Raw genomic sequence first — 25,785 nt, 5'->3', positions numbered from 1 at the left:
TCACTGTGAACCTCTGAAACACCTGATTTCATCTTTCATTCCACATAATGTTTTTAAATAAATCAGTCATAGAAACATTTATTAATTATTTCAGTTTGTACGAGGAGAAAATAACAAATATATATAGAGTTTTTTCTTTTTCCAACATTTTCCTCCAAAGTCGCATCATTTATTCTTTATTCAGATTGAGGGGCTGCAGTTTGTCAGAGATGAGCTGTGCTTCTCTGGCCTCAGCTCTGAAGTCCAACCCCTCCCATCTGAGAGAGCTGCACCTGAGCTCCAACAAGCTGCAGGATTCAGGAGTGAAGCTGCTCTCTGATCTTGTGGAGAGTCCACACTGTAGACTGGAGACTCTGAGGTCAGTCCATGTTGGCTTCAACAGTATTTTACTAAACACAGTTATTATCACAGCAAAGATCCAGTATTGTCTGCTAAACCTCCAACCCTCCCAGTGGCTGCTGTCCTCAGTGAAGCTGTGAGAGGAGAACAGTGACAGGCTTCAGGATTGGACAGAAACACAGAGAGAGAACAGACAGCCAATCAGATCAGCACGAAGCTTGTTGTGATCACGCGTTTGATTTGATGTGAAGACAACTGTTGTTGTTGTGTTCATGTGTACAGGACATTAAGCTGGATTACAGCTGACAGCATCACAAGATGTTTAGAGACAGTGGTCCTCGTTCATCAAACTGTCGTACCATCAAATCTGATCTCAAAGTGTTCGTTCTCTCATTTCAGCACTAAACAATTCATCAGTTCATCTTTGTCACAGCTCTGAGATCAGTCTGCCTGAAGCCTGCAAATCACTGTCTGTTATTACACAGAACCATGGTTACGTTTAGTAACCATGGTCTTTGTACGGAACAAAACCTCTGCTGAAGTCCAGAAATCACAGCTGATGTTTCTGCTCTTCAGTCTTTGCATGAACATGAAGGACTTTTAACATCATATATAGTTTATATATCTGTCCATGTGACAGCAGCTTGTCCAAATGTTTCTGTGACAGACACCATTTTTACACTTCATGTGATATTTCACATTTGAAGCAGTTATACTGAAGTAGTTATACCATGTTCTGGGTGAATACTTGATTCTGATTGGCTGCTGGGTGTTGATTACTTCCTGACAATGGACACCTTTTAAGTAGTTGTGGATACGTATACGCTGGCTACGTAGTATCAGCCTGTTTCTACAATGACTGACCATGGCAACAGGTACAAAGTCAAAGCCTCTGTTTACAGTTGATGCACCTTGTTAACGAGCTAACATCGACCTACAGCAATGAGGGACTTCAACAGCTCTTTGACCTTATTGGGAGGATATGAGAACTTTGCTGACTGGGATGCAGCTGAAGAAAGAGAGAGTGGAAAGAAAAGAGAAACCTTTATTGACAGCACTGAGTGTAGTCCTTCAGTACCTCTGAGCACCACAGGATGGCGCCTGTAAAACAGGAGCTGCAGGAAGTACACAGCCCCTCTGAACTTACTGATCCTGTGGATCACATCAGCCATCATCTGACATCCCGCTCACTATTCAACTCTCTACTTCATTCTGCGGCCGACAGTAAACATGGCCGATCATTTGTTCGTACAAATCCTGATGTTGATTTCAGGACAATGACACGGCTGGTTAGCTACATAGTCTTCTTATTATGTCTCATTATATTTAACTTATATCTGACACAATGTTATTGGCTTTTAATGTAGCAAGTATATTGTTAGCTTTCTCGCTAATAGCTGAGCAGACATGAAATATCTCCTGTTGCAGAGTGGTGTCCAAGACCTGTTTTATTTACTGGAGGAGTGAATAATGTTTCCATGTTATTAGAAGTAGGGATGGGCATTTAAAGGCATGTCAATATTCGAATATTATATTAAAAAAAATCGGATATCCGGTTAACCTCACTACAAAAACAAAGTGTAGCACACAGCGCTGTTTAAAGTGCGCATCAGTTAGACTGGCCTACATCGGCGACTTCACAACACAAGAGTCTCTGTTTGTTACTCACACAGGGACGCACAGTAGCGCTCTTCCTCATCAGGAACAAGCAGTGTATTTGCTGACAGTGAATAACATTGTTTATGGGACAGAGCGCTCATTCTGCCGCACGCTGTCTCTAATACACGCAGAAACAGACGCACACTCACACACGGAACTAAGAGGTAAAATTATTATAATCCTCAAGCATAACTCCCTGTGGCGCTGATATTAATACACTGTCCAGGAGAATACAGGAGAATACAGCCATGTGATCCTGTCCGATCCTGACGGATTTAAATAATGAATTAGTTACGCTGCTGTGCCAGGCATGTTTTTTCTTTATTTCTACTTTTTACACATTTTAAATGACATTGGTATACATGTTTAATGAACAATATGTGATTAATATAGCTAATGTATAATATTTAATGAACTTTAGGCACAAAAAAATCCATAAGCTACAGCTATAGTCGAATACCCACGTCATTTAGAATAATGGAATACTTGAATATCCGTGCCCATCCCTAATCAGAACATTATGGAATGGTAATGATTGTTCCAGGTATCAGTCAAACCCTCAGGTGTTAGCGGCTCTGGCCTCCATGAGTCCACAGATTCCTGATAATGGACACCTCGTCGGGCATTATCCCTGACAGAAAAAATGTCACAGAGAAACTGATTTGAATCCATGTTTACAGTAAGCAGTGAATATGTCTCTGTTTCTGCAGTCATGATGCGTTCAGGGTCTCTCAGCAGTTAAGTTCCACTGTGTACTTAAGTCCTGTTCAGACTTGTAGTATGAACAGACTGAAGTCTCTGCTGGTCTTTAAACTGGATGTGCTGCCTCGCTGACTGACAGCTGATGAGGGCCTCTCTGTAAACACTGATATATGACTTCTGTTGTCTGTCTTCTTCTCTCATCAGGTGGAAGTATTGATCTCTGTCAGAGTGTGAGCGATCAGGAGGATGGTCGTGTATCAGAGGATCAGCTGTGTCCTGGTGATCCAGAGAGGGTGAAGCAGCAGCATCAGCTTGTGTGTGTGGAGGCTCTGACTGGGCCATGTTACTGGGAGGTAGAGTGGAGAGGAGAGCTTCATCCAGCAGTGACTGACAGAGGAATTGTTGGAAAAACAAATACTAACCTTGTTAATGATCACTTAAAGTTGTTGGATGGACGGGGAATGTTTGAAAAAAATTTGAAACTTTATAATCAAATGTTTTAGAGTTGAAGTTATATATTCAAAACTTTTATAATCAAATGTTTTAGAGTTGAAGTTATATATCCAAAGGTTTTATAAATTAAATGTTTTAGTTGAAACTTTACAATCAAATGTTTTAGAGTTGAGGTTATACATGTGAAGGAAATTTTTATGTTAACCTGTTTGCTCATATGTTTAGATTTCTTTAATATTATAGAGTTAATAATCATGATATAATCAGCTAAGGTTAATTTTAAGGATATGTATTGTCTACTCCTCTCCAGGGTCTTGTGCATGATTTACTGTTGCTCCTTCTGTCTTAGAGAGATAGTTGGTGGCCTTGTCTGGGCTGAGAGCTCCAGGGCAAGGGGTAAACTCTAGATAGTCAGGCGCCTCAGCTAAAGTCATAACAATAACGCCTTGCTTTGTCTCTGTGAGAGGGAGTTCTTTCTGTAATGTATAACATACACTGTGAACCTTGATTCTGTGTCAGTCAGCTAGACAGCTGCGTTCTGTGTAGTACTGGTCTGACCCAGCTCAAGTTCTTAACTGCTTTTACTCATCTTTTAATATTCTTCAATTAAATGACATCAAAAGACATCTTTGTTTCCTAAGAACTTTATTGGTCTTGTCATCAGAAATTGCCACCACAAAATTGGCGACGAGGATGGGATTCGACGCCTGATCGGACTCCGTCGGACTGGCAGAAAAGCGCAGGATCCTATCGAAAGGGGAAAAAAAACAATTCAAAACCGCGTGCAAAGAAACAATACGACTACAAATTTTAATTAATTTTGAAATTTTCCAATGATGTCTAGTTGTTGAGTATTGATTTTTGAGTAGGCTAAAGTTTTACCGGTAAAGAAGTAGGCCAAGGAAAAAGCTTAAAATCCCACGGACCGTGTTGCCAAGGAGAGAGTCCGGCTGACTCGTAAATAACTGATTCCAAGGTTGTTTATTAAAATAGAAAGAAGGGTTTCATGGGGTCGGTGATAGACGTGTCATAGCAACTTAACAGAGTGTGGGAGTCCGGCAGACTCATAAATAACTGATTCCAAGGTTGTTTATTCAAAGAGAGAGTAAGTTAAGGCTAGGGATAGGATGGGAAGGGCTCAGAGCAAGCAGTATCGTGAACCGGACCCAGGTCCGAAACCTAAATTCCAATCAGACATGATTAAAGTAATGGCGTCAAATCACCCAGGAAGTGGGGATCAATTATCAAAATGGGTAGAATTGGGTTTCCCTCAACAGGGCAGTTTCAGTCTCCGCCAATCTGACCAGTTACGTGAAATATTAGAGAGAATAAGTTTATGCAAAGAAAAGAAGGACAGAAAGAAAGTAGAAAAAATGTCTAAATCTAAAAGAAAGAAGTTTGTGCCATTTCAGGCTGACTGGAAGACAGTTAATGATTGGAGGACAGAAGCATGTACACAAGGTGGCAGTGGGCGAGGCAGAGACAGAGGACGTGGACACGGCTTTGGGCGTCGAGGACGTGGCTATGATCCGGATGTGTGTTTCAACTTTGGAGAAAGTGGACATTGGGCTGGAAAGGCTGGAGCTCGATACTGAAATGGCCGCTTCAGCTGCTAAATTAGCAGTATTATCAGCTTCCAGTCACCAAGCTCTCTTAAATACACAATCAAATAGAATGGAATCTTATTTTGAAAAAGGAGAAAAGTTAAAGGACACTTCCACCACTTTCAACAACAAACTGCTCATTTACTACCACCAAGAGAAATTCAATTTTTTGATGGGGATCCTCTGCAATATAAAACATTTGTCAGAGCCTTTGGACATTGTGTGGAGAGCAATGCCAGCAACAAAGGGGATTGTTTGTATTTCCTGGACAAATACACGAGAGGTCAGCCAAAAGAGCTAGTGCGTAGCTGTCAGCATATGGCTCCAGACAGAGGCTACACTATGGCTGAGCATCTGCTAGAGGAACACTTTGGGAATGAACACAAGATCACTGCAGCATACATGGAGAAAGCCCTCAGCTGGCCAGTAGTAAAACCTGAGGACGTCAAATCTCTTCAAGCGTATGCATTGTTTTTGCGTGAATGTTGTAATGCGATGGAGGATGTGCAATACATGAGAGAATTGGATATGCCGGCGAATATGAGAACAGTGATTCTGAAGCTTCCATACAAGCTAAGAGAAAAATGGAGAGTTTCTGCATGTGAGATACTAGAAAGATTCAATCGCAGGGCGCTGTTCATTGATATTGTCACATTCATCGAGCATCAAGTCAAAATAGTGTCTGACCCAATCTTTGGAGACATTCAGAATACACAACTCTCTACAGTAAGCAAAAATGTGAACAGGACGAAATCACAGTCAAAGCCAAGATTTAAAGGAGACCGTTTTGCAACCACTGTTACTACCATTGAAACCCCTGCATTTGAAGAATCCAGAAAGTCTTACCAGGTTCAATGGCAAAGTAGTTCATCTGCAAAGAACAACAGCGTTTGTGTGTGTTGCTCTCAAGGTCACTCACTGGAGCAGTGTCCACGATTGGAGGAGAAAACGCACAGGGACAAGATAGACTTTCTAAAAGAGAAAGGAGTCTGCTTTGGCTGCCTTCGCATTGGGCATAGGAGCAAGGACTGCAATAAGCGCTTGACTTGTAAGGTGTGCAGCCAAAACCACCCCAGCGTTCTTCACATCAACCAAAAAGTGAGAGCAAGCCACACAGACCCTAAACAGCCCAAGGAACCATCGGTGAGCAGCGCACTGGTCTCTCTGCAAACATGTGGTCATACAGGGGCCGGGAACAGTGAAGGGATTCTATCCATCCTACCGGTTCAGGTGAAGTCCAGCAAAGGACACAAAGTCATACAAACGTATGCATTTCTTGATCCAGGCAGTACAGCCACATTTTGTTCAGAAAACCTGATGAGGAAGCTGAATATGAATGGAAGGAAAGCTCAAATCAGTCTACGAACCATGGGCTCAAGAGCATCAGTTTCCAGCTACAGGCTGACAGGTTTGGAGATTTCAAGTCTCACTGGAAAACAGTTCTACGATCTACCAGAGGTCTACACCCAGAAGAGGATGCCCGTAAGCAAAGATAACATCATCAAAGAAGAGGAACTGGCTAAGTGGCCATACTTGGATGGTGTTGATGTTCCTCACATCCAAGCTGATGTGGAGTTGTTGATAGGCACCAATGCCTCCAAAATGCTTGAACCCTGGGAAGTAGTCAACAGTCATGGAAACGGACCCTACGCCATTAGGACCCTATTGGGGGGGGTTATTAATGGACCCCTTCAAGGATGCAGTGATGAGCGGTGTGAGAGTGGCCACCCCGCTGCTACTGTTAACAGGATCTCCATAGAAAGGCTGGAGGAGTTATTGAATTATCAGTACAACAAAGATTTTAATGAACATACATCAGGAGACAAAGAGGACATGTCGAGGGATGATGACAAGTTCATGGAAATCATGAAAGATTCAGTGAAGCTTCAAGATGGACATTACAGCTTGAAACTTCCCTTTAAGAAAAAAGAGGTCTCTTTGCCAAACAATCATTGTGTTGCCAAGCAGCGAATTCTTGGATTGAAAAGGAGGTGGAGACAAGTACAGTACATCTCTGACCTTTTTTGGAAGCGTTGGCTAAGAGAATACTTACCTTTGCTACAGGAGCGTCAAAGATGGAGTAAGGAGAGACAAAGTCTTGTGCCTGGAGACATTGTGCTTATTGCAGATCCTACAGCTCCACGCAGTTCCTGGTTCCTCGGAAGAGTTCTACAGACTTATCCAGACAGGAAAGGACTGGTGCGCTCTGCACGAGTGCAAACCAAAACCAGCATACTGGACAGGCCAGTGACCAAACTTTGTCTTCTGCAAGAACCGCAACATGAGTTGTAATTACACACATATTACTGGTGACCTCTGACCTATATGTAGCAGCATAGAAATATATTTATTTCTTTATGCAGTGTGCGGCTTCAATTAATGGAGCGCCACTGGTGGCCAATCATTGAACTAGGGGGAAGCATTTAAGCAGCGACTTCCCCCCTGCCTCTTTCTTTTGCGCTCCTGTCTGTCACTTCCGGCTGCGACAGAGCGACTGGTGTGCCCCTGGCGTGTGCGTGTCTCTCTCCGGGTTGCTGTGGTGAGTGTTCTCACCTCTCTCTGCATTATTGTGCATGCTCATAGCTGGCTAATGCTAGTGTGGTCGCAGGTGAGATGCCGGTAGCTGCCTGGGTCTCTCTCTTCTGCCCTCCTCTCGTGTGTGTGTGGGTCTGCTGCTGCTGAGAGGTATGTAGATCCATCACTGTAGGTCGCAACCGCATCATTGTCAGCTAGATGGTAAATGTTAATATTTCTGACAGGTGAAGTTGAACTGAGTGTAAATATTTCGCCGCTATAAGTCACGTCACCATCAGCTGACGAGGAAACACTGCTGCTTTGTGTTCGAGGATCCTACTGACTGTTCGGAAGTTGTTTGGTTGTCCGTCTCTTGCCCTGCATGCTGCTCGTCTGGCCACCAGCTAGAGTTGGCTGCTTCACCTCCTCTTTCAGAGGGAGACGGACGCCAGCCACACCGCTTATTGGCATTCAATGGACATTTTAATGGTGTGATCGTGTGGTGGGGATTTATATCCCTTTTTGTTTAGGTTAATTTGTATAAGTGTACTCCTGTTGTTTGATTATTTGGATTTAGTTAGATTACCTGTTCCTTTATTTGAATTTGGGTAGTTTGTGGGTTTTCCTTTTTGTGTGAACTTAAGTTGTTTGTTTTGTTTCATTTGGGTACTTAATTTGTATAGTTTGTTTCATTTGTAACCTACCGATTAGTTAGTATAGTTTTGTTATATTGTTTGTTTGTTTTATTGTTTCAATTTCACTAAATGTGTTATTCCTTTTCAGTTGCTGAGGGCCGGTGGTGGTAGTTGTGATCCAGGTGGCGGTATTCCCCCCCTTTGTGTGCTGTGCTCCCCTGGGATTTAGTTACTTCACCATCGTGTGTGTGTCACGTGTGCCTGGGTGATTTGTTTGGTTTGTTTTGGTGGATCCCTCCCCCCTTCACTAGTCCCTCGTCCATCTGGTAAGCCTCAGCACCTGATTAGGTTTTTCTTTATTTTCCTCCCCCCCCCCCCCTTTGTGTGAATGGTGTGTTTTAAGTTCTTTTTAAAAAAAAAAACTGATTTAAAATTAAAGTATTGGTATTGTAAGTATTGTAACCACGTCTCTGGCCTCCTGAGTATATGAATCTGTGTGTCCTAAGTGTGGGTAAACTAAATACTTCTCTGGGTGAAACTCCCAGAGTGGCGTTGTCTGGCAACTAAATATTCAATTGATCTGATAACGGTAATATCATTAGACAGATATAGTTCCAATGCGCTTCCACTCGCTGTCACTGCCACAAACTTGGCGTTGCCGGCAGGATTTACTCTTTTGAACGGCCGAGACGTGTGTTCCTTTTGCTTGCATTTATTTATTTATTTATTTATTTATTTTTTCCTATCTTCTTGTGTATTGATTGTGTATGTTTTTTTTATTGTATGCAGATTGGAGAGCTTGGAGACAAAGCAGCAGTGGTTCTCAGCGGATTCCTGTGACAGTTCTGGTGAGGTTCTTTGTTTTTTTTGCAGGTTTGACTTTTGTGGTGCCGTTGCGCCATAGTAACTACGTGTAGTATAGTGATTTGGCTGTAGTCATGGATGAAGAGATGCAGGAACTCCGAGATTTAGTTGCACAGTTAAAAACTGACAATGAGCGGTTGCGACAGGGACAGGCTGGCCCTAGTGCTCTTTCATCTACCTCTTCTGCGCTACCTATTGCTCCCTCCACTTCTAGTGTCCCTGTATCAGAGAGACTAATTTTTGTGCCTACAGATAGGAAGTGTCCAGTCTTTAGGGGAGGACGGGTATAGGGTTAAGTGAGTGGATAGAGGTGGTGCAGGCGTGTATGAGGGCCCGGCATCTATCTCGACCTGACCAGGCGTTTTTCCTGTTTGATCACCTAGAGGGTGAAGCTAGAGATGAGATCAAGTATCGCTCTAACGCAGAGAGAGAGGACCCTGACGACATACTTGATACAGATTCGTACGTCGCTTTGCAGGAGGCTTTCTTTTCCAGGGGGCGGCAAGAGGACGAGACTCTTCAGGAGTTCTCTCTCGCTTTGATGGGTCTCATGGAGAGGGTGAAGCAGCGTGCACCTGCTGCTATGTCAAATTCTGAAGCTCTTCTGAGAGACCAGTTTGTCGAGCAGGTCTTAAATAGTTCTTTGCGCCGTGAGTTTGTAGCGGATGATCCGATGATGAAGAATTAAAATCATTAACTCCTTAACAAAAACGGAATCTCTTTCTTCCTGTTCACATGACCTCTGGGTCAATAACGACAAGTGAAGCCAGCTAATTTATGGCTCTTGTAGGAGGACGACTTTCCTTGATTTCTGGCTAACATCAAAAGACTCACTCGAGCAACAAGATGGAGATATCCAAAAACTGTATGAAAATAAAGAACTTTATGATTAAAATGTACATTTACTAATATGTTATGTGTAATAACCAACTGAAGTTACTGGACTGATGCTTAATGTTGATTGTTGATTCTAAATGTACAGAGAGGATGAGTGTTATCTGCCCACTCTCCCTCTCATCCCCCCTTTGCCTACAGATACTACAGTTCTGTGACTCTCTGGATTTCAGTTGTTCAAGAAACAGACAATTCCCAAACCTATAGGCCGAACCCTTAATTAATACGTATTCTATTACCTCAATTATTTTACATTATCGTGTTAGACTTATATTTCTGTAACATTACAACATTCCTAAAGTCTCTGATAGGAATGCATGTGCACATTAGTGCTTAAGCCTAGGGAGGATGTTTGAGCAGACGTCCTGACACCTCCTCATGGGCTTTGCACTCAAAGTCATAAAGATGACAAAAGTGATGCTTCCCAGTGATATCCCAGGTCCCCAGACACCTCAGGAAATGACCTTTCAGAAGATACAGGGGTTAAACAGCAACAACCCTTATACCTCTCTAATGGGCCATGGACCCCCTAACAAGGATTAACAAATAAACACTTTCTTATGGCCTGAACAACGCTCAGACAAAACAAAGGGAATCAACAAGAACTGGTTGATAAGGACACTAATGGACAATGGTTGCCTTTCCTGTGTTTTGTATATTGTGTGAATTTATCTGCCTGCAAGATCTCTCTGAGCACCTCTGCACGCCACAGGACACAGACACGTTCCTGTGGTAGAGGGAGCATTGATAAGACTACTCAAGTTATTTCACTCACTTGGTGTACAAAGGGTATACAGATGCATATAGATGAAATGTATGTGTACAGGTATACATATTTGTCTTAACAACTAAGGTCATCATCGATGTGGTTGTTGAAATTGTTTAATACTTTTATTTCAATTGATGAAGTTTTATTCGGTGAGTGATATTAAGTATTTGGTCTTATTTCAAAGGAGAGAGAGCAAAACTTTCAAATATGGTAGAATTAAAAAGGTGAAGCGAATTAATATTAAGTTTGTTAAAGAAGTTTAACTGAAAGAATCAACAGATGGTTTATGATGGGGAGTGGTCAGCAGCTCCCGCCAATGCAAAACACCCCTATCACAAAGGATAATACCCAAGGAGAAGGGATAAGACTTGTCTTCTGCTGTGGCTCTTCTGCTGAGACCCCAGGACGGATGTACTGATGTGATTCTCCCTCTCTCTGGCCTAATGGCCGAAGGCCGGAGAGAGGGGGGTAAAGCCTGCCGTCTGGCCGCCCAAGGCCCGCTGCAGAGTTCTAGCCACACCGAGCATGTTGGAAGGGACATCCAACCAACCCGTGAAGAAAACTTCTGATTTGGCATACAATTAGAACTTTGGGTCCTGCCAGCCAGGATCCCTTATTGCTGCTTGTGCTCTTCGCCTCTGGTTCTCACCTTGATGCTGCCCTGCGGAATGCTGGGCCAGAAAACGTCGCCTGCTGCGACTCCTGAATCCTGAATCCTAAGTTGCACTGAACTTGCCTGAGAGCCAAATCTTGCGACTATTGAGTAAAATCTTTTGAATGAAGACGACGTTAGAGACAAAGACTTTGAATGGAAGAGACTTTGAATAAGGCAAAGCTGCCATTATGACCCCCCTCAGCCGAAGGACATGAAGAGATGCTCCAGCTGCTGCTGAGAGAGATGGAGAGACACAGACTCAAAGCCTGCAGTCTGCAACGTGGGACCCAAAATGCTGAGGCCGCCAGGAAGAACTTCTGCTGCTGCCACTCTGATCATCGTCAGGTGAACAATACTATTTCAAGTGTTAAGAGTTGATGTCAGACAACTGATGCTAAATTACCAGTTGAGAAATGAATCAAGAGATTTAATAAGCATCAGACCTAAACTAGGATCCTTAATCAAAATTACAGTTAAACCTAATATTAAATTGCTTCACAGTCTTCCATGATGCTCCTCAAACTCTGCCGAATGGTGTTTTAAACATTCAATCAGTTGATAAACCTCCAAAGATACGGTCACTGATTTGACTTGACTTAATGTCAATCCTATTTAGAGATTGTTCATTGTGCAACCTATTCATTGTGCTCACTCATTTATTCCTCATTCATTTATATATTTTCTATTTAGTAGTTTAGTCATGTAGTTAGTAGTTTAATAAATATCTCATTTATAAAGACCTTGATTCTGTGATTTGTGTGTGTATGAAATGGTAAAGTCACTGTACACCATGGCCAAGAACCTCGTAGCAACCCTGAGATCACAAGCCTAAATTAATTAATAACTAATTATAAGTTTTCCCTGTTTTGTCAAAATTGGGTGGCGTCCAACACTGAATTTAAGGTAAACCTAAATTCTGTTATTTAGTAATGAACTAATCGTTTCTAGGAGCCGAAGATGAGTGCCCTCACTCTCCTTCAGCTTTTACACCGATGTCTGTAATAACGATGCAAAACTTTGAGTTATGGATTATTGTTACATAATTTGATATTAATTAGTTATTAATTATTAGTCCTTTGAGCCGCTACACTGCTTATAAACCCTGAGCACACACTGTTAAAGCCATACCACCGATCACAGATGAAGGAAATACAGTGTGTTTCTATATAACAGAGAGGCATACTAAGAGGTGCATAAAGGGAAATTAGCGTTTGCTTTGTAATAATCATATTCTGTTTCTAGCTTTTGTTTTATTTGAAGTGAGCAGAATCAGCTGTCACAAATGTCACACTAAATGGGAATCGCATCACAGAAAGACAGAAAAACAGACATGGAATAATGTAAATCAGTTCATCAGAACTTTACTGCACAATGTTCAACATTTACATGTTTGGATGGGTGGGGAAAAGGGTGAAGGGAGGGGGTAAGGGTTAAGGGGGGATAGGAAGGTAAGGGGTAAGGGGGGTAGGATAGGAGGGTAAGGGGTAAGGGGGGTAGGATAGGAGGGTAAGGGGTAAGGGGGCGGTAGGATAGGAGGGTAAGGGGTAAGGGGGCGGTAGGATAGGAAGGGAGGGGAGGGGGAGTGGGTTCAGGTAGGGGAAGGGGGGAGGGGTTGGAAGGAGGTTTAGCCGTGGCTACCTTCTTTTCTTTTTCTTCCTCTCTTCTTCCTCGCCTTCCTCTCTTTTTTCTCGTTCATTTCTTTGTCCTCACTCGTCTTTGTCTCCTTCTCCTCCTTTTGATTTCCAACGAGCGCCGTCTTTTCTTTGGGCTCCATGTTCAACTTTTCTTCCTTCATCTTGTCTTTCTCATGCTTTTCCATCTCTTCTTTGCCCTCTTCTTTCATCTCTTCTTTGTCCTCCTTTTCCATCTTTTCATTCCCTTCTTTCCTCTCCTCGTCTTCCTCGTCTGTCATCCTTTCTTTCTCCTCCTCTTGCTTCTCATTCAGGAGAGTTTCCTTCTCCACCTGCTCTTCTTTGGCTTCTTCAGGCTGCTGCTCGTTAATGTTGACGACGAGCTTCTGCAAAAAGAGAACCCGTTTATTTTTCTGCACATATAAAAGCTTACACCGAATAAATCTGCAACATGTATTACGATCCAACAAGTCATTATTGTGAGGTAAACCCTGTGATGAGGTAGCGTACCTGCAGCTGGTTGGTCTTGTCAATGAGGCTCTGCTCCAGAGCCTCACATCTTGCCTTCCACTGCTCCTCTTTCCTCTGCAGCTCTTCCTCCTTTCGGGCGAGCAGGTGCAGGACGTCGATGTGGGCCTTGGTTCTGTCTCGCCTCTTTTTGTTGACCCTTTTTAGGAGGCCATCTTTCATTTTGACCTCCTCCTTGAGCTGGCTCACTTCCTCCTGCTTGTGTTCAAGCAGACCAATCTTCTCATTCAGAGTTTTGTTCTGCTCTTTCAGAGACTGTATCTCGGTTATTGCAGAGAACAAGGCTTCCCTCAGTCCCTGAACAACTGAGTTTACAGTGAGCTGCTGAGGCTGCTGCGGCTGGGCGACAGCGGGTCTTATCTGGCCGTTAACGGCTGCACCAAAACACACTGGCCTAAATGCCTGAAAGAGAAACATACATGTGGTTGTTTGCTAAAAAATATGGTCTTATGTGTACTTATTCATACAAAAGAAGCTACAAGGACAGCACTCCTTGGACAGAGAGCAACACCGTAAACACATACTGATCTCCACACCACAGATGAAAACAAGTGTTTGCTGTATTTCTAATCATGTTACAAAATGACCACTGACATTCTGCAACATCTATCTTCCTGTTGCACTAGAGTTGTTTTGGTTTCAATAAATTATTAAAGTTTAGAAACTTAAAAACTGTATAAAATGAATCTTCTTTCAAGAAAAGCGTCAAAATCTGATGAAATAACAGCTCAAAGTAGCCTGGCTTTGACAGACAGGGCTAACAAATAACGAGATCTTACCCAGTTTGGATACATGTTGGCACAGTGAAGGTTTCAGAGAGGCAGCAAAGGTCACAGGAATATATGCACTACTTTACAGTAGAAGTCGAAGTTGAAACTGTGTTGTAGTCTCAGACTTGTAGAACTTTCTGATGAAGTTGTTGTTGAAGTTGATGAAATCAAAGTTGTAAAATACAATAAAGTTAAAGTTTTCAATAGTTTCTCTTTGTTCACAGAGAGAGCAGCTACTCGGTTCAGGTGGTTGAGTGCAAATGAGCAAATGTTCATGTTGATGTCACGGTTCCAGAGTTCTCATCGTGTGTTCCAGCTTCTCAAAATTCGAACAAAGCTGCTGATGGCATTTTTCAAATCGGTTGTTAGCTTTCAAAATACATGCAGTTATGTTTAAAGGGATATAATCATGTAATGTTTTCTTAGGGTGCAGAAAACAGAAAAAGTAGTTTATAGTGGTCACATGAAGTGAACAGACTTTGGCTCTGATGATGAAACAATGTCTTACTGCTTATAAACCCTGAGCACACACTGTTAAAGCCATACCACCGATCACAGATGAAGGAAATACAGTGTGTTTCTATATAACAGAGAGGCATACTAAGAGGTGCATAAAGGGAAATTAGCGTTTGCTTTGTAATAATCATATTCTGTTTCTAGCTTTTGTTTTATTTGCAGTGAGCAGAATCAGCTGTCACAAATGTCACACTAAATGGGAATCTCTATAGTCAAAGGACACATCGTCTGGGAACCACCTCAGACACTCTCCCTCACTCCCCTCTTTTAAAACTGCACTCAAAACCCGGTTTACACGCGGTTAACACATTTGTTTTACCTTGAAATATGGCCTGATGTACGTCTGGGATCCATTGTCTTTTCAGCTGCGACATTATTAAGAACAATTTATCAGATTACATTTATACGATTTGTAGATGAAAGCGATACAACCAGATATATGACATTAACCTTTTCATAACAGCACCTGAGCCTCGCTGCTGTGTGAATATGGTGAAATGTTTTCGTAGGATTTAGTGATAAACCGAAGTATTGGACAAATAAAAATTGACAGGTGTTGGTGCAGGATGAAAAGAAAGGACTCAATCTGGCCTTACAATGAATCCTGAGGGAACCATGAAAGTATTTACCAATTTCCATCACGACCCAGTTTATAGTTATTAAAACATTTGAAACAAAAACCCTTAAATATCTGAAAAAAATCAAATCCTAATTGTAGTTTAATCTCATATTAACCAGTTCTCTAGGTTATCCTTGTAATGGTAGAATCCATGATAGCTTATTGCCCACAGGCACCTGAGCCGACACTTCTATTCTTCTCCCCTTTTTCAGGTCAAGGAAAACGTCCATCCAATTTCCTCTCCCCGAAAGAATGAACTCACCGCATCGGTTTTATTATCTTACACAGACGATAGCTCTCTCACTCATGTTCTTTCATCCATACGAGCAATTACTGAAGCGGTGCAGTCAGTGTCGTCGACACAAAAAGATGGATCAACCGACCAGATGACAGTCGGAGCCTAAATCAGTCAGTCGGTCAATATGCCACCCTGGGGAGACAGAGTGACATCTGTCTTCTCATGACAGCTGATGTATTTACCGATCACTGACCACTTGATCCCCCAGGAAAATGTGTTTGCTTTGGAGCGCGAGAGAGAAAGAGGCCCGCCGTGGCATGTAAATTAGAGTCTGAGGAAACAACAGAAGATCCATGAAGCACCTCTGGAAGGTTTCCGTTATTCTGAAAGCCGAAGAGAGGTGGATAAGAAAGATTCATGCTCTGATATTATCTGGATCTCTTTCTCTCTCTCTCTCTCTCTCTCTCTCTCTCTCTCTCTCTGAATGTTCTTCTCTCTGATTGCTATAGATTTAATACGGGAAATCAATACAGTGCAGAAGCCTTTACCTGGATTCACCTTTTCACCGAGCTGTGTGGAAAACGACGAAATGAAAATACTCTCAGAACAAGGTCAGACATGTCGTCAACTGTGATAAGTAGATAAGTGAGTAGAGTGTGAATTCAGATCGCCATAGCGACAGTGGAAACATATTGCTGTGTAAAACAGAAGAAGCAGTTTAAACAACAGGCCGATCAAACAGGATTTCAATACAGTACATGGTAGCACACTGGTACAGTGATGATTCCCAGTGTGTGTGTAAAGCAGCTGGGAAAACTTTCATTCACAAATGTAGAGGAGAGATGATGAGTCCATCTGTTGCTCAGCACTTATTTTGTCTGACCCAGCTGGTGTTCTGAACTTCCAGATTTCAGTTTCACTTCCGTGTTTTTCTTAAAGGAGCAGTTCGCCCCTGGAAGAAGCCCCTGTCAGTCAAAGCAGGTGTTCTCTGTAATCCATAGAAGCAATAATATTTGAAATTGGCACCATATCTGTGGAGAAAGTTGTACAAACAGCTCATGGTTTCACCCATTCTACATTCCTACAACACCCAGTGTGCATTGCACCCCTCTCTCTGAAAGGGACGTCCCAGCGAGAGACGCTGGTGTGAAATACTGCCGTTTTCGCTGCAGGCAACGGCTCAGAGCGGTACAGTATCTGAAATACGACGAGAATATACAGGTGGATCGTCTAAAGAAATCTTCAGGTCTGCAGTCTACATTTCAAACCTGACGATTTTGAACGAGACATGACATCAGAGGCGGGCGTCCTAGATTGAGGAAGTGTAGTTTAGCAAGCTCATGGCCTTCGCCAGATGACGTGTTTTACGTAGTCTGGTGGAGGTTTTCCAGGGCCCATTGGAGAAGCGGATAGCGTCCTCCAAAGGCACAAAGTGAAATTTGAGGTTGAAAATCAGCGAACTGGCCCTTTAACACATGGTAGCAATAGGAAACAAAGACAAAGGACGAAATAGAAATCTTAGGAAAGTGGAGAAAATAAATTGACAGTGATTTTTTACATCTGTTCGGACAGGGCCAATCTCTGCACGTAAGAGATATGGCATTTGGGAAGTCCAATAAACTCGTGTTGGACCGCACACGAGATAGACGGCTTTGATTGCTTTCAGACTGTCAGAATAAATGAGATTTAATGTTACAATCAATATTGAGGTTGCATATACAGCATGGAGGCAGAACATGTCAGGCAAATTTGAATGTCGTCAAATCCTTTTTCTTTTCATACAAACCAAACACTGACTTCTGATCTAGCTAGCTCATACACAGAATATCAGTGAGGAACTGTATGATTAAATAAAGCACAGAAAAGAGCATGTCAGCTTCCTCATTCTGCTTTTGTAACATCAGCATGTATGAAATTCCTGCCGTTTGACATAAAATACTCTGGACACTCAAAGCTGCCTATAGTACATGTCTTATGTTGCTGCAACATATTAGGAAGTACACTCATTTAATACAATCTGATAAGTATTGTCGCTCAAACCCAGGGGATCAGGTAAAGATTAACAACGTGGGCCATTCAAAGTTTAATCCAAAAGGTGACTGGACTCAAGTTCAGTTCATGCTCTGGAGCAAGAATCACACACCCAATTCACAGCTGGTATTAAAATGTGTCTGTGTTCGTTATCAGGATAACAATCTTATCTGACCTTTGTGTTTGCACAAGGGCGTAGAGGTGAGAAGATTGAGGCGAGGACATGCCCCAATATCAACATCAACCAATGGACTTTGGCCTGTTCCTCAGACAGTAGTTCATACACTTTACTGAGTTATGCAGTTACTTTTCTTTTTATGTCGTTACTCCAGAATATGCATGCACTCTCCCTTTCTAACCCCCTTTTGCTGTCTCTCTCCCAGATCCAGAGAAATTCAGTAGGTTCACATGCCATGTTGACAAAACCTTCCTCCTTGTGTTTACAGATATATTTTTAAGGTGTTTCCATCATTCTCACCGGGAACAGATCTCTTGAGGTAGGACATGACGTAAAAAGTACATTGCAATCTGGGTGAGGAGTGCAGTGTGTGTGTGAAAGGGGCTGAGCCAGACTCCCTCCTGATGTGGTCAGGCAGACCTGATCACACTCTGCGACACATTGACATATTGCATTAACATTTCTTTTTCCAGATGTTAGTCCAGACACAAACAAATTTTAATACCAGGTGTAACTGGGGTCATAGAGTCCAACAAACTTTTAAAAAAAGGTTCCCCTTTGCTTACACATTTGGTACAGTACTTTATAAATGGTCTTTAAGACTGCTTCATTTGGTGATCTGAATTATGAAATGTGCTTTATTAGGAGTAGCTATTGTACATTTTTTGTGCTCAGTGCAGCAGAAAGAAAAGCCACCATTTTAACTTGATGTGAAATAAAAGAAACGGTATACTAGCTTTTGATGCAGCTCAGTGTTTGTTCTGAAAGTAAGCATTGCAAACGTTTTGAATTTTCAGTGTGTCTGCCAGCTTATTCAAGAAAAACAAATAAGTAAAGTGCATTGCTTGTGGATGGAGTCTCTTGTGTTCGGTATAAACACGCTGAAAAAAATATTGCTTTATCGTCATGTTATATCGTTGAGCGTAAGACTCATGAGACAGGGCACCAAAATACCCCTCAGGCCCAGCTGAGAGATGTGAAAAGTTTCTATAATTTGCTTCTTTTTTTACGCCGCTTATGAAAGCTACTTTTGCAGCTGTTGTCAGATTATCACTGAGACATTTGTCCACATAAGCAGACTTTCTACAGCGCTCCTGATTTGCAGGGAAGTACAATGAATGTTTTCAGCATCTGGGCAAATTTCGAATTGCCTCTCGCAGTTGGCAATTACCTCCTCAGGTCTGAATGCTGACAGGGCATTGTGCAGAGGCTGTATAAGAGGCAGACACTGTACACACAGCCTTGTATGTGAAATATGTTATTGGAGCATGTAGGGAATGTGATGGCTGATGAGCAGCTGTGGAGCTGAAGAGATAAACCTCATTATGACATTAAAATGCAGGTGTAAGGTGGAAAAGCAGCAAAGCATTTCAGAAACACACGTGTGCTGCTCAGACGAGGGAGTTAGAGGGACGGTGTGGTAATTTACATGTCAGAGTCTCAGCAGTTACAGTGGCAGGTGGAGTTAATGTGACTCTTATCATGGCCATATGAACCACATAATGCCACTTGGATGTCATCCAGCAACACGAAACAACTAAACATATCATCTGCCATTGACTTCTGTAATGACACTCATGAGTGTTTTCTGTTTCAGTGCCACTATGAAAAGATCAACATTGTTTATCAGTGCTTTCAAACCCTGACATATTACTGTTGCCTTTATCACAGCGTTAAGGTTTAGCGCAGCCTCACTGAGATCCAATTTAGTATGACGTCATCTTTTATTTGCGATCAAAGCGATGCAAAGGTCTGGAACAAGGTGAGGTTTGATTAGGTTCAAGGAGGTTTTGGTGATGGTTAAAAAAACCAGTGTCGACAGTCTGTATAAAAAACAGGAATCACACAGCAGTTATGTTCAAGATGTAGCTGCATGGTCAGTGCTCCAAGTGAGTCTGTCCTCGAAGCTACAGAGAACCGACTCTTCTGCATCTTGTGCTTTGGTCCAACGTGACTTTTTCTTGCACACCTGCAAGTCCCATAGGCTGCTGGGCATTTAAATGAGAAAAAATACAATATACAAATAATTTATTAATCTCTGTTTGCGTCAGGAAATCAAACACTCTTCTGTTGATCACAACTGCAACTTAACATGTGAACTACACTGTGCATTTGGGTTATTAGCACTTATTATTTACTGTAGACATTTAGAATGCCAGGGATATGCACAGAAACTATGGGCATAATTCACTGAAGGATTGCGCTGCTTTTGCACCCGCTAAACCCGTCAAAAGTCACAAAAAGGCTCCGCCTTGAAGCACACGCAGAGGGTTGAATGTACCCCAAAGTGCACTGCAGGGCAAACAGCGTCTCTGTGCTCCAGTGATGTTTGCGCATATTTAAATGAGTCATTATTCAGACATTCGGGGCAAATTTGGCCCCTTTTAAGCAAATGAGCCTCGTGGCAAAAAGCACCTAATTCACAAACACCAGCGCTAACAGCAGCGCACAGTTAGAGTGAAAATATTACTGTCTGCAGAGAGCTGGTGGGAACTGCAGCACAGTTAAAAGGGCTGTCACGCTCTGAGTTTCTAGTTTCATCAAAACAATTCCACCCTTTGTGTGACCAAAAGGAAAAGAATGTCTGTAAATACTGAGTGTAAATTATATTTTGTCACTATTATCATAATCACTAGATCAATCGGTGTCCTGTACTGTGCGAGGCTAAACCCCGGCACACGGTCACACTTGTCCACATGTGTGCAAACGGTCTGGAGTCATTATGCAGAACGGGGATTATTATATATAGATAAGCTGCAGTTGTGGGTTTGCTCAAAAATGAAGCTGCGTTACAGTTTAACTAGTAAAACACCTGTTGAGTCTGGACTTTACAATAAACTGTGAAAAGAATCCCTCCCCCCTCCTCATCACCGATCTGTGGATGGAGTTGAGCTTCGTCAGTGTGGAGCTCAAAAAGTAAATGACTGCACAGAGAGTGGAGGCGCTGACAGCTTCCCTCCCAATCAGACACAAAACAAGAGCAAACTGCACGGACCTCCAAAACTTCATGGGTATTTTTTCGTGCAGTTGGGACAAATTATGTGCAATTTTTTATGATGCCATCAGCGGCAGCAATCCATTCTTAGTGAATTCCCCCCCGAGTATAAAATGATAAAAAATATGGTTATGAAGGAAAAAGACTTCACGCTTAAAGCTGGCTTTTGAATGTATCCGCTAACATGGGCTGCAGTACAAGCTGTTGACATAACATTGTGTCATGAGTCATTCTAGTTTAGTTATGTTTTTGTCTTGTATTTCGGCGTTCAGTTATTATTTCTTGATTTACCTTGTCACTTTGTCCCTTGTCATGAGTTTTCATCGTTTAGTTTTGTATTTAGTTTATTCTGTGTTCTTGTCGGTGTTTAGTCTTGTTTAGTTAAGTATTTCACTTGTGTCTCTTTGGTTAGATCATTTCCTGTTTTACTTTGTCACCTTGTCTCTCGTGTTGGTCCACTTCCTGCCTTTGTGTGTTTTCCCGCCTGTTTGATTCTGTGCCCTGCCCTGATTGTTTTCACCTGCCCCTTGATTGTCTCACCTGTGTCTGATTAGCCTCACCTCCTAAGTTTATTTAGTCTTTGTGCTCCCCTGTCTTGTGGCCTGTTCATGTCATCCATCATACGTGAGTCTATGTCTTCCATCGTGTGTTAGTCTATGTCCATGACCTTACCCTGGATTGTCTTCGTGCCGTGATTTCCTCGTGTCTCTTGGATTACCTGTTCCTGGTTTTGTTTGTGAGTTTATTGCTGTGCCTTTTGATTTTCCTTTTTGCCTTCTGTTGGAGTTTAGATTTGGTTTTTGCATTTTTGCCTTTTGTTTATTAAATCCATTATTTCAGTCTGCATCTGGGTCCTCACCTTTTTTGTTTAAATCAAAACCCTGACAGAATGAACAGGCCAAACATGGATCCAGCAGACTTTGAGGATTTGGATTGTTTTGCTAAAATTACTTATTTTCAGAACATTTTTAGAGCAATGAGAGGGGAATATGATTTTGAACAGTCTCCTTGGAATGGGACTCGCTTGGCCATTTTTCCTGGCTCCCGCGGAGGCACCAGGAAAAGACGTGGCCATCGTGGCTCTCGTTTTCCTCGCCCCTCTCCCCAGCCCAGAGCCCCAGAGCCGCCACTGCCTAGCTCCCCAGAAACTCCTGCCCCTGTGTTCCTGTCGGAGGTCCTGCCGGCTCCTGTGTTTCGGTCGGAGGTCCTGCCGAGTCCTGTCCCTGTGTTCCAGTCGGAGGTCCTGCCGACTCCTGCCCCTGTGCTCCTGTCAGAGGTCCTGCCGGCTCCTGTGTTTCGGTCGGAGGTCCTGCCGACTCCTGTCCCTGTGTTCCAGTCGGAGGTCCTGCCGACTCCTGCCCCTGTGCTCCTGTCGGAGGTCCTGCCGGCTCCTGTGTTTCGGTCGGAGGTCCTGCCGACTCCTGTCCCTGTGTTCCAGTCGGAGGTTCTGCCGACTCCTGCTCCTGTGTCCTGGTCGGAGTCTCTGCCGACTCCTGCTCCTGTGTTCTGGTCGGCTCCGAGGCCGACCCCTGCTCCCCGGGTCCGGTCGGCTCCCCTGCCGACCCCTGCTCCCCGGGTCCAGTCGGCTCCCCTGCCGACCCCTGCACCCCGGGTCCAGTCGGTCCCCAGGCCGACTCCTGCACCCCGGGTCCAGTCGGTTCCCAGGCCGACTCCTGCACCCCGGGTCCAGTCGGTTCCCAGGCCGACTCCTGCACCCCGGGTCCAGTCGGTTCCCAGGCCGACTCCTGCACCCCGGGTCCAGTCGGTTCCCAGGCCGACTCCTGCACCCCTGGTCCAGTCGGCTCCCCGGCCGACTCCTGCACCCCGGGTCCAGTCGGTTCCCAGGCCGACTCCTGCTCCCCGGATCAAGATGGCTCCTCTGGTCCAGCAGGAGGACTCCCCTCCTGGCTCTCCATCGGTGTCTCGACCGACACCCCCTCTGGCCCAGCAGGAGGATTCCCATCCTGGTTCCCCGACGGCGTTCCGGCCGACACCCCCTGTGGCCCAGCTGGAAGATTCCCATCCTGGTTCCCCGTCAGCGGTCCGGCTGACACCTGCTCCAAGTTCCCCGTCGGCGGTCCGGCTGACACCTGCTCCAAGTTCCCCGTCGGCGGTCCGGCTGACACCTGCTCTAAGTTCCCTGTCGGCGGTCCGGATGACACCTGCTCCAAGTTCCCCGTCGGTGGTCCGGCTGACACCTGCTCCAAGTTCCCCGTCGGCAGTCCGGCTGACACCTGCACTTGGATCTGGTTCCCCGTTGTTGGTCCGGCCGACACCTGCTCCTGGTTCTCAGTCGGTGGTCCGGCCGACACCTGCTCCTGGTTCCCTGTTGGTGATCCGACCGACACCTGCACCTGGTTCTGGTTCCCTGTTGGTGATCCGACTGACACCTGCTCCTGGTTCCCTGTCGGCGGCCCGTCCTCCGGAGAGGCTCTGCCTGCCTGGTCGGCCCCCTGGCCGTCCTCCTGATCTGCTTCGCTCCCCTGGTCAGCCTCCAGGCCGTCCTCCTGATCTGCTTTGCTCGCCTGGTCGGCCCCCTGGCCGCCCTCCTGATCTGCTTCGCTCGCCTGGTCGGCCCCCCGGCCGCCCTCCTGAAGGCATTTGTTTGGACTCTGACCCTCCAGGCTGTATGCCTGAAGTCTCGAACTGTTTACCCCTAGCTCTGGACCCTGTTTAAATTAGTGTAGCTTCAGGGTGAGGGGAAATATCTGAAAGGAAAAAAAGGTGATCGTTGGTAAATACTTAAAAATGAACAGGTTTATGTCAGGTATATCGTTGATGTACCTGATTGGCCTAGAACTCTAGAGCCACTACATAATAACTGACTCTAGAGTTGAGATCATTTCCTGAATGTTTAAAAAAAAAGAATATCAACAATCCCAAATAATAGCTCTCTAGCCAACAGCTCGGGCAAAACAAAGACACTTACTAATTGGAAATCTGCGTGTTGTTTTATTAAAAGTCAAGGGATGCTTCTATGCTCTTTAACACTGTTTCAACAGATATACAGCTATCTCTCTATTGCACTGACAAGTTCAATGTGCAAACGTGTGACGTGTGACTGCTAGAGATTTTTCAGCCCATATTTCAGCACCATGGACAGAGGAGAGCTTCGCATTTAACAGCACATGGATGAAACACTGGTGTCCTTTTCCACCAATCCTTTTCCCCAACCAGATGTTGTCTTGTTCTGGGTCACTGAGAGGTCTGAAGAAAAATCCCAGCATGCACTTGGAAAAATGCAGGGAAAATAACTTGAAAAGGGCCTAACAAAAGGAAAACAAATTCTCACCTTGAGGTTTTTTACAGTGTAGTGTAGAATATGCTGTAGTGTAGAGTTTTTACAGTGTAGTGTACCTGACCCGTATGTTTCAGGATGGTCTGGGGGGGGGGGGAAGAAATCCAACAACAGCAGGCTTGTTGTTCAGAATAGAAAAACGTATTAGAAGAACAAAAAAAAAAGTTGAAATGATGATTGGAGCAATTAGCATCATGCTTTCCCCTCCCCCCTCTTTATGGAGCCTGTTTGCCACTTTTTATTCTCTACCTTTCCTCCTTCCTCCTCAGCCTCTTTCCTCTCACAAATAGCAGCGACTGACTGGCAATCCCCGCCGATTTAACCTCCAACCTTTGACAACATTTAAGCTCCAGATCAATACATAATTACCAGCAATTTAATTACCCATTCACACCGTGAATACGTTCTTTTTGCCTTTTTTTTTAAAGCAACCAATAAGAAGGCTTTATGTGTAGTGGCTGGAGAGGAACATTCAAATCTAATTATGGTCACAGCAGCCTGGTCAGGCAGGTGGGGACATAGTGGCTCAGCACGCTGCACCAGCGCCATTCTCTTACTATCTTGGGAGTCCATTACTTACTTGCTTTTTGTATAAAGCACACATTCATTCTTATCATATGTTACAATTGCCAGCTCCACCCGAGTCCACCACATTCCTGTTTTGCCAAAAGTTCTTTGTACAAAAGATTACATAGAGTTTGTCAGACGAGGTGCAGCGTGATGCTTAAATCCCAAACACTCTTTTGTTGAATGCTTGCAGTGTTGCTCAACGTGTTGCAGACAAAAGAGGTGGTAACACAGAAAAACAGTTATCATATCGATTCAACTTCAAGGTAACTTTTTTGTTGTTTAATTTCCTCATTATTCCTGATGTCTGCAGGAATCAAGAACCAATTCAACTCCTGTGTAAAGAAGTAATGTATACTATCTGAATAAAAAGTATTACATCAGCAAATCAGACAGGAAACCTGCCTGACGTGTTCTCAACATTTTTTCCTCCTTATATTATAGCTGCGTTTGGAGCTGACTGTCTGGGCCCAGAAAGTAGTTCATGATGATGTGATGATGAAACGGGAAAGGATTCACTCAGAAATTTGATCAATGAGAAAACGTTGGTTTAGGTTAAAGTCAGAGTCTGCCCAGACTCTTTCTAAGGAGAATGAAGCAATCAACCTCTGAGGGCTTAAAGGTGAAGTAGTGCAACTGTTTGTAATTTGCTTCTTTGTTAAGACCAACAGCTTGTAATTAAGTCAGGACAAAGAATTTGCTCAAAGTTTGTATAGCTAAAACACAGTATCAAATAATATACGGAGAAACTGTGAGTGTATAATAATCTTTTTCTACTCTGTATTTTGGTTTTATATAAAAACACATTCAAGATTTTCATTGCATAAATGTTTAAGTCACTATCTATCGCTGAATGAGGTAACACAATGGTGATTGAGCCTATGGCCCACTGATGAAAGCCTTTGCAGTATTACAGACTGGCTGTCTGTGGCGAGTTTTGTGGAAAAAAATCACAAGCGTTGCCCAGTTAGTGACGCGTTTTCCATCACCCAGCAGTGATTGGTCTGTCAGAGAGGGTAGGCGGAGCTAAGCGGCTGCTTTTCCGGTCTCTACAAGTGTTGCGAGTAAACAGTAATCTACTATGGCTGAACAAACAAAGAAAAGATGGATGACTACTCTTGTTGTTTCTCAGACATCGATGATGCGCAGATGATGAAAAGAACTTGCGTTGACACCGACTTGTTTGTATAAGCATAGGTTTATTACAAAGAATCAGCATCAGACAGGTTTCATGAATACCTGGGAGATCATCACGGCCGAATAGTGTCTCCCCGAATTACAGTTCTATATGCACTTATATATGTTGGGGTGTGTATATGTTTCTTC

The 25,785-nt window shown here is 43.6% G+C and overlaps 1 pseudogene; it reads left to right on the top strand.

The window, feature by feature from the left end:
• Positions 1–25,785, top strand: part of LOC138590759 (NACHT, LRR and PYD domains-containing protein 12-like) — a 152,469-nt pseudogene that overhangs the window by 23,491 nt on the left and 103,193 nt on the right.

The sequence above is a fragment of the Semicossyphus pulcher genome, unplaced genomic scaffold (assembly GCF_022749685.1).
Source record: "Semicossyphus pulcher isolate SPU_LCO1_2020_fin unplaced genomic scaffold, fSemPul1.0.p SCAF_14, whole genome shotgun sequence".
Classification (NCBI taxonomy): Eukaryota; Metazoa; Chordata; class Actinopteri; order Labriformes; family Labridae; genus Semicossyphus; species Semicossyphus pulcher.
The sequence above is the reverse complement of the archived record's forward strand: the minus strand, read 5'-3'. Positions and strand labels throughout refer to the sequence as shown.